A 10,414-nucleotide genomic window follows, 5' to 3' on the forward strand; every position below is an offset into this window, starting at 1 on the left:
TGGCTCCTGCGTCCTCCCGATCCACTCGGGGCCTGCATCTCCTTGTTGAACTCCCTCTTGAAGCGATTTGAGTGACCGCCACTGCTTCATTACCCTTTCACCTGTAAAGAGAAGAAACAAAAAAAAATGGTTACAACACATTCCGTCCAGCTACCGAAAATACTGAAATGTGAATACTTATGTGCTTGAGTCTACTGCCTAGGTTCAAGGTCCTCCCACTTGTCCACAACGATGAAGCATACTTGCCCCCAGATCCGACAGGTGATGAACTGATCTGCATGGCTGCTGTCAGCCATGTTCCACAGCTGCTACCGCTCGCGTACCCCTTCGATGAGGCGGTCCACATCTATTCCACCGTCCTCACCTTCTGAGTCGGGAGCACGCTGTGAAGACTTAAAAAATAATTTAAAAAAAATTACTACAATGAAATATACAACTACCAAATAAAAAAAAAGGTACTTACTGGAGGTTGACAGCTGTGGCGATCACAACGCCGACTCTGGGAGCTGCTGGAAGGTCCTTAATGGCGTTGGCCAGAACGTGCAGCAGACTAGAAAAAATAAAATGAATTATCCTGGATGTAGGCATATGTTTTGCGTGTACTGTGATGTATGATGATCTGTTTTGTGTGTGTTGGGTGCACTGTGATGTCTGAAGGAACTGTTTCTGCACAACTTACACACTGCGTGTCCGCTCCGGCATTCAAGAGAATGCCAAGAGTGTGCAAAGCAGTCATCAAAGCAAAAGGTGGCTGCTTTGAAGAACCTACAATATAAGACATTATTTCAGTTGTTTCACACTTTTTTGTTAAGTATATAATTCCACATGTGTTAATTCATAGTTTTGATGCCTTCAGTGTGAATGTACAATTTTCATAGTCATGAAAACACAGACAAATCTTTAAATGAGAAGGTGTCCAAACTTTTGGTCTGTACTGTATATATAGATATATATATATATATATATATATATATATATATATATATATATATATATATATATATATATAATGTTTGCCTAAGTTATAAAGGAAATGTGTTATCTTTATCTTCAGCCCTTTTACAGATCATTTCATCTTCAGCTTGTTTAACTGTTCACAATAACAGTAATTTGGACTAGGGGTGCCTGAACTTGTACATGCCACTGTGTGTCTGTCAATATACAGTGGGGTATGAAAAGTATTCAGACCCCTTTAAATTTTCCACTCTTTGTTTTATTGCAGCAATTTGGTAAATTCAAAAAAGTTCATTTTTTTCTCATTAGTGTGCTCTCTGCACCCCATCTTGAGTGAAAAAAAAAAACAGAAATGTAGATATTTTTGCAAATTTATTAAAAAAGGAAAAACTGAAATATCACATGGTCATAAGTATTCAGACGCTTGGCTCAGTAGAAGCACCCTTTTAAGTTATTACAGCCATGAGTCTTCTTGGGAATTATGCAACAAGTTTTTCACCCTTGCATTTGAGGATCCTCTGCCATTCTTCCTTGCAGATCCTCTCCAGTTCCGTCAGGTTGGATGGTGAACATTGGCGGACAGCCATTTTCAGGTCTCTCCAGAGATGCTCAATTGGGTTTAGGTCAGGGCTCTGGCTGGGCCAGTCAAGAATGGTCACAGAGTTGTTTGGAAGCCACTTGTTTGTTATTTTAGCTGTGTGCTTAGGGTCATTTTCTTATTGGAAGGGGAGCCTTCGGCCAAGTCTGAGGTCCAGAGCACTCTGGAAGAGGTTTTCATCCAGGATATCTCTGTACTTGGCCGCATTCATGTTTCCTTCATTGGCAACCACTCGTCCTCTCCCTGCAGCTGAAAAACACCCCCATGGCATGATGCTGCCACCACCATGTTTCACTGTTGGGTTGTATTGGGCAGGTAATGAGCAGTGCCTGTTTTTCTTCACACACACTGCTTAGAATTATAACCAAAAGGTCTATCTTAGTCTCATTAGACCAGAGAATCTTATTTCTCATAGTCTGTGAGTCCTTCATGTTTTGTTTTGTTTTTTAGCAAACTCTATGCGGGCTGTCATATGTCTTGCACTGAGGAGAGGCTTCCGTCGGGCCACTCTGCCATAAAGGCCCGAGTGGTGGAGGGCTACAGTGATAGATGACTTTGTGGAACTTTCTCTCATCTCCCTACTGCATCTCTGGAGCTCAGCCACAGTGATCTTGGGGTTCTTCTTTACCTCTCTCACTAAGGCTCTTCTCCCACGATTGCTCAGTTTGGCTGGATGGACGGGTCTAGGAAGACTTCTGGTGGTCCCAAACTTCTTCCATTTAAGGATTACGGAGGCCACTGTGCTCTTAGGAACCTTGAATACTGCAGAAATTCTGTTGTAACCTTGGCCAGATCTGTGCCTTGCCACAATTCTGTCTCTGAGCTCCTTGGCCAGTTTCTTTGACCTCATGATTCTCATTTGGTCTAACATGCACTGAGATGTGAGGTCTTATATAGACAGGTGTGTGCCTTTCCAAATCAAGTCCTATGAGTTTTATTAAATACAGCTGTAGGATTAGAAGCATCTCAAGGAGGATCACAAGAAAATGGACAGCATGTGATTTAAATATGAATGTCTGGCTAAAGGGTCTGAATACTGATGACCATTTGATATTTTAGTTTTTCTTTTTTAATAAATTTGCAAAAATTTCTACATTTCTGTTTTTTTCAATCAAGATGGGGTGCAGAATGTACATTAATGAGAAAAAAATGACCTTTTTTGAATTGACCAAATGGCTGCAATGAAACAGTCAAAAATTTAAAGGGGCCTGAATACTTTCCGTACCCACTGTATGTCTGTCGAGATGTCTGTCTATCTATATCTATCTCTATAGATCCAACCGAAAAAAGAGCCTCTCTTCTCTAATGATTAATGTGAAAATTATTTATTGGTACATCAATTCAAAGGGATATACATATTAGAGCCATTTAAAAAGAGAAAATAGGGGAATATGTGACGTGCAAACAAACACAGGGCACAATATAAAAACATTGTTGTCAATGGAAACTAACATTTCTAACACAATACTATCCATATATAGCTGAAGACTTCTGAATCAACCACCACATTGGTTGTAAATATAAGATGGACAGAATATAAATAACATATAAATAATGGCTGGTAGTGTGATGCATAGAGTAAATATATATTATTTATTTAACACCCTTCTCTATCTTGAGCCATGGTGACTTGATGGATGAATGCACTGTAGAAAGCTCAATCTTGTGCAAGCCTAGATAGGTGTAGCAGGGTCTTTGCTGCTGTTATAGAATAATAATAAAATAATATTAGTGTGATGCATAGAGAAAAAAGATATACTATGTATATATAAAAACAAAAGAAAGTAAACAGGTTGTGTTCCACGGTGGTCAAATAGGGACCTCTAGGATCATTGAAGGGCATCTGCCGTGCAGCGAGGGCACCGTGGTCTTCAAGAATTAGGGTGCCAACCTCCGCTGACAGGCAGCTTCAGGAAAGGGCATTTAAAGGGTGAGTAGATCTATAGGGAACATCACCCATCCATTTCCTGGTTTTGATTGTCAGGATCTGCCTGGCAGTTTGGTTATGAATTTATCAATAGGGGTATGACTAATTTGTTTTTAACTCGGGTTGATATGTGTTTTTAGAAAGATACACCCTAAAATATCAAATTTTTATTATATCTCATATTGGCACTAGGCCAAATAGGTTATTATCTATCTCAATAGCATTCACTGCTGTCTAAAAACACATGCAAAGATACTACAAGAAAGCAGCAAATACGCAGCAAATCTATAATCATTTTTAGACCTGGGTTTTAGTAGTGTTTTTGACTGACTTCATTGAAATTAATGGGTGAAAAAATGCTGCGAAAACTCTGAAAGAATTGACATGCTGCATATTTGAATCTGCACCAAATCTGTAAGTCACAAATAAGCAATGTGTGCATGACACTTCACGATTCTCATTCACTTTGCTGGCATCAGGAATCCCTTCAGGCTTTGTGACAAATCCGCGCCGTAAAAACACGACATATGCACATAGCCTAAAAGTAGCAAAACATAAAAAAAATTATATACAGGGTGGTCCAAAAGTAGGTGGACAGAAAATAATAACATTTATTTTGATTTACTATTATTATTTATTTTGAATTTTTATTCTGTTAAAGCAGAGTTATGTGACACAAAATAGTTAATAAATAACATTTCCCACATGTCTACTTTACATCAACACAATTTTGGAAACATTTTTTTGTTAGGAAGTTACCGTATTTTTTGGACTATAAGACGCACCCCAAATTTGGGGTGAAAATTGCAGAAAAAAATATTTTTTTATAAGATGGGGGTCCGTCTTATTGTCCGAATTTACAGTATCTTACCTGAGGGCTGGCGGTGGCAGAACAGGGCCACAGGAGGCATGTTGTCAGCAGAGGTGCGGTGATGCGGTGGGCGATATGGCATGCACCTGAGCAGGGTCCCTTCCTGTTTAGGTGGGCAACGCCACGGCTTGGTGTCCATGGGGGGGGTTGCAGCAGTGCTGTGGCTGCGGAAGAGGTGCAGGGATGATGAGGCGCAATGAGCGGTATGGTGTGAGCAGGGTCCCTTCCAAAGGTAAGGTGACGCAGTGGCCCGGTATAAATAATAATAATCTTTATTTTTATATAGCGCTAACATATTCCGCAGCGCTTTACAGTTTGCCCACATTATCATCACTGTCCCCAATGGGGCTCACAATCTAAATGCCCTATCAGTATGTCTTTTTGAATGTGGGGGGGAACCGGAGTACCCGGAGGAAACCCACGCAAACACGGAGAGAACATACAAACTCCTTGCAGATGTTGTCCTTGGTGGGGTTTGAACCCAGGACTTCAGCGCTGCAAGGCTGCTGTGCTGTCCACTGCGCCACCGTGCTGCCCCATATCCAATTTTCCATTTTCCTGAAGCCGACTTTGCAGATTTAGATCTCGGCTTCAGGAAAATGGCCGCCGCGATCTCCATCTGTGCACGCGCGGCCTCCTGCGGCCATTTGCCTGAAGCCCCGGGAAGCAGAGCACTCCATCTGCGCACACGCAGCCTCAGGAAGATGGCCGCCACCACCGATAAAGCCATGATTCGCCCGGCTCTGCTGCTTACCGGGCCACTGCACCTGTGGAAGGGAACCCACTCACACTATGCCGCTCGCTGCGCCTCATCATCCCCGCACCTCTGCCGCCGCCACACCACTGCCGGTAAGCCTGCATCCCGACTATAAGACACACCCCCTATTTTCGCCCCTTTTTTGGGGGGAAAAAATGCGTCTTGTAGTCTGAAAAATACGGTATCAGGGTTAAAAGTTGACCAGCGATTTCTAATTTTTACAACAAAATTTACAAATCCATTTTTTTAGGGACCACCTCACATTTGAAGTCAGTTCGAGGGTTCTGTATGGCTGAAAATACCCCAAAGTGACACCATTCTAAAAACTTCACCCCTCAAGGTGCTCAAAACCACATTATTATTATTATTATTATTATTATTATTATTATTTATTTATATAGCACCATTGATTCCATGGTGCTGTACATGAGAAGGGGTTACATACAAGTTACAAATATCACATACAGTAAACAAACTAACAATGACGGACTGATACAGAGGGGCGAGGACCCTGCCCTTGCGGGCTTACATTCTACAGGATTATGGGGAAGGAGACAGTAGGTTGAGGGTTGCATGAGCTCCGGTGTTGGTGAGGCGGTAGCTCCGGTGTTGGTGAGGCGGTAGCTTCGATAGTGATGAGGCAGCAGCGGTGTCAGTGCAGGCTGTAGGCTTTCCTGAAGAGATGAGTTTTCAGGTTCCGTCTGAAGGATCCGACTGTGGTTGATAAGAATTCAAGAAGTTTATTAACCCTTCTGGTGTTTCACAGCAACAGAAGCAACATGGAAGAAAAAAATGAACATTTTACTTTTTAGTCACAAAAATTATCTTTTAGCAACGATTTTTTTATTTTCCCAAGGGTAAAAGGAGAAAGTGGACCTCAAAAGTTGTTGTCCAGTTTGTCCTGAGTACTCCGATACCCCATATGTGGGGGTAAACCACCGTTTGGGCACACGTCGGAGCTTGGAAGAGAAGTAGTGATGTTTTGGACTGCAGACTTTGATGGAATGGTCTGCGGGCGTCATGTTGCATTTGCAAAGCCCCTGATGTGCCTAAACAGTAGAACCCCCCACAAGTGACCCCATTTTGGAAGCTAGACCCCCCAAGAAACTTATCTAGATGTGTGGTGAGAACATTGAACCCCAAAAACCATGTTTGATAAGGCCGGGTTCACATTGTGTTAACAGCAGCCCGTTCAACACATACGTTAAAGGGCTGCTGTTAACACAAGTGCTGATTTTGCAGCGTGCTAGCGCAGATAGAGCATCTGCTAGCTCTATCTGCGCTAGCGGTGACAGACCCAGAAACGCTGCAGCCCGCGTCTTAGGGTCCGTCACTCAATGACGGCACATGGCTATCGCACGCCCACCTGACACCAAATGGACTCCAAATTGTCACCATCTGTCTCATTATGGTGGGTGGTTCCATTAGGGGTCTAAATCGCATTTTTGTCGAATTTACATGGAAACTCTGATGTAAGTGCTCCTCAGAAAACACAAGAATTTGATCCTGGCCTTAGGGCTCTTTCTCACTAGCTATGAAATCTACGAATGCAATCTGATTAAAAATCGTATTGCATTCAGACCAAAGTTAGGCTATCATTGTGTGTTCATCTGCAATTTTCTTTCCAGCTTGGATTGAATCACGATTGGACTGGAAAAAAATCACATCATGCTGTGATTCTAATTGGCAATCGGATCGCATTTGGCAATAAAAGTCAATGGGAGCAAGAAAAAAAATAGCACAGCACTCGGACCATGCAAGTACTATTCGATTTTTACACACAGATGTCCCTTGAAAAGCCGGCAATTCAGCAGCTGCATACAGAAAAATCACAGTGGGACCCGACAGGAAAGCATAGATAGATTACATACAGTATATACACATAGAATAGATAGATATATAGATGTCAGTGACATATACAATTAGTACAGTGTGTGTGCAGCTTACTTTTCATGTATTTAATTACTAAAAGATTACTTTTCTGGAAAAAATAGCATGGGTTCCCACGTAATTTTCTTAACCAACAGAGGGAAAGCCGATGGCTAGGGCAGATGTTTATAGCCTGGGAAGGGGGTAATACCGACGGGACTTCCCAGGCTATAAAACAACACAAAAATATGCAATACAGTTATAACTTATAAAAGGGAGAAATAACAAAAATACCTAATGTTTCCGTCTACAGTTGTCATCTGTTTTCCTGAGAGAGGGAAAAGTAAATCATGGAGCACATCAGCCTTCCAGGGTGCCCTCACATGTGAACACTTCTCTTTGTGTCACCCAACTTTTTATAATCAAAATTGGTAATTACGGCACTCCTGAGGATGGTGCCCAAGTAGGTTCTTGTCCCATGTAAATCTTGTAGAAAACTTGGCACTCAGGTAAATGTTGTAAGCAGCTTTTAATAATAGTCCTGATCATAGATTCCTATTTCCAAGATGATCTAGATTGGCCTTTTTGGAGGATGCTGTTTGTAAGAAGATGACTGGCTAAGCTGTGGCATCTCCTGTGTCTCCCTATACAGACAATAGGAAATATTCTGCCTAGTACAGACCATTTGCTAACCCTCCTTGAAGTTCAGAATCCCAGAGCTAAGGTGCCAGGTTTGACACCTCCAGCAAAAGCCCCTTTGTTCTTACAATACTGGAATATCAAGTTTCACCCTTTTGTCAACTAAATGTAACTTTACTGCTGTTATGCTTTTTCCCTTATGGATTATTTCCTTCACAATTATGTTTGATGAAAGGTCAACACTGTTCATCATGAATAGTACACCATTCCCACAGTGAAGCACGTAGGGGGGGGCAGTTTTTCTGCAGCTGGAGCTGGGGCATTTTCTTTAGTCAAGGTGGAGAAAATGATGAAGAATTCCAAATATTAGTAAATTTTTTACTAATATTTGCAACCTTCAGCATGACAACGACCCTAAGTATACCTTCAAAATCACCAAAAGAATGGCTTCACCATAAAATTAAATCTTTGGAATGGCCCAGACCCGAATCCAATAGAAAATCTGTGGGCGACCTGAAGAAGGCAGTACGCAGGAAATATCCTCGCAATCTGACATGTTTGGGGATGTTTGGGGATCACTACTTGATTCTAAGGAAAAATGGGCAATAATGCCAATTCTAGACGTTGCTGGGCTGATAAATTCCAACTCAAAAAGGCTGAATGCACTCATAATTTTCAAGGGTACTTCCACAAAGTATTAGTTAACCCCTTTACCCCCAAGGGTGGTTTGCACGTTAATGACCAGGCCAATTTTTACAATTCTGACCACTGTCCCTTTATGAGGTTATAACTCCGAAACGCTTCAACGGATCCTGGTGATTCTGACATTGTTTTCTCGTGACATATTGTACTTCATGATAGTGGTAAAATTTCTTTGATAGTACCTGCGTTTATTTGTGAAAAAAACGGAAATTTGGCGAAAATTTTGAAAATTTCGCAATTTTCAAACTTTGAATTTTTATGCAATTAAATCACAGAGATATGTCACACAAAATACTTAATAAGTAACATTTCCCACATGTCTCCTTTACATCAGCATAATTTTGGAACCAATTTTTTTTTTTGTTAGGGAGTTATAAGGGTTCAAAGTTGACCAGCAATTTCTCATTTTTACAACACCATTTTTTTTTAGGGACCACGTCTCATTTGAAGTCATTTTGAGGGGTCTATATGATAGAAAATGCCCAAGTGTGACACCATTCTAAAAACTGCACCCCTCAAGGTGCTCAAAACCACATTCAAGAAGTTTATTAACCCTTCAGGTGTTTAATAGGAATTTTTGGAATGTTTAAATAAAAATGAACATTTAACTTTTTTACACAAAAAATTTACTTCAGCTCCAATTTGTTTTATTTTACCAAGGGTAACAGGAGAAATTGGACCCAAAAAGTTGTTGTCCAATTTGTCCTGAGTACGCTGATACCCCATATGTGGCAGTAAACCACTGTTTGGGCGCATGGGAGAGCTCGGAAGGGAAGGAGCGCTATTTGACTTTTCAATGCAAAATTGACAGGAATTGAGATGGGACGCCATGTTGCGTTTGGAGAGCCACTGATGTGCCTAAACATTGAAACCCCCCACAAGTGACACCATTTTGGAAAGTAGACCCCCTAAGGAACTTATCTGGATGTGTGGTGAGCACTTTGACCCACCAAGTGCTTCACAGAAGTTTATAATGCAGAACCGTAAAAATAAAAAATCATATTTTTTCACAAAAATTATATTTTTGCCCCCAATTTTTTATTTTTCCAAGGGTAAGAGAAGAAATTGGACCTCAAAAGTTGTTGTCCAATTTGTCCTGAGTACGCTGATACCCCATATGTGGCAGTAAACCACTGTTTGGGCGCATGGGAGAGCTCGGAAGGGAAGGAGCGCAGTTTGACTTTTCAATGCAAAATTGACAGAAATTGAGATGGGACGCCATGTTGCGTTTGGAGAGCCACTGATGTGCCTAAACATTGAAACCCCCCACAAGTGACACCATTTTGGAAAGTAGACCCCCTAAGGAACTTATCTAGAGGTGTGGTGAGCACTTTGACCCACCAAGTGCTTCACAGAAGTTTATAATGCAGAACCGTAAAAATAAAAAATCATATTTTTTCACAAAAATTATATTTTTGCCCCCAATTTTTTATTTTTCCAAGGGTAAGAGAAGAAATTGGACCTCAAAAGTTGTTGTCCAATTTGTCCCGAGTACGCTGATACCCCATATGTGGCAGTAAACCACTGTTTGGGCGCATGGGAGAGCTCGGAAGGGAAGGAGCGCCGTTTGACTTTTCAATGCAAAATTGACAGGAATTGAGATGGGACGCCATGTTGCGTTTGGAGAGCCACTGATTTGCCTAAACATTGAAACCCCCCACAAGTGACACCATTTTGGAAAGTAGACCCCCTAAGGAAGTGGATGTGTGGTGAGCACTTTGACCCACCAAGGGCTTCACAGAAGTTTATAATGCAGAGCCATAAAAATAAAACAAAATTTTTTTCCCACAAAAATTATTTTTTAGCCCCCAGTTTTGTATTTTCCCTAGGGTAACAGGAGAAATTGGACCCCAAAAGTTGTTGTCCAATTTGTCCTGAGTACGCTGATACCCCATATGTGGGGGGGAACCACCGTTTGGGCGCATGGGAGGGTTCGGAAGGGAAGGAGCGCCATTTGGAATGCAGACTTAGATGGAATGGTCTGCAGGCGTCACATTGCGTTTGCAGAGCCCCTAATGTACCTAAACAGTAGAAACCCCCCACAAGTGACACCATTTTGGAAAGTAGACCCCCTAAGGAACTCATCTTGATATGTTG

Source organism: Ranitomeya imitator, chromosome 5 (assembly GCF_032444005.1).
Source record: "Ranitomeya imitator isolate aRanImi1 chromosome 5, aRanImi1.pri, whole genome shotgun sequence".
Lineage (NCBI taxonomy): Eukaryota > Metazoa > Chordata > Amphibia > Anura > Dendrobatidae > Ranitomeya > Ranitomeya imitator.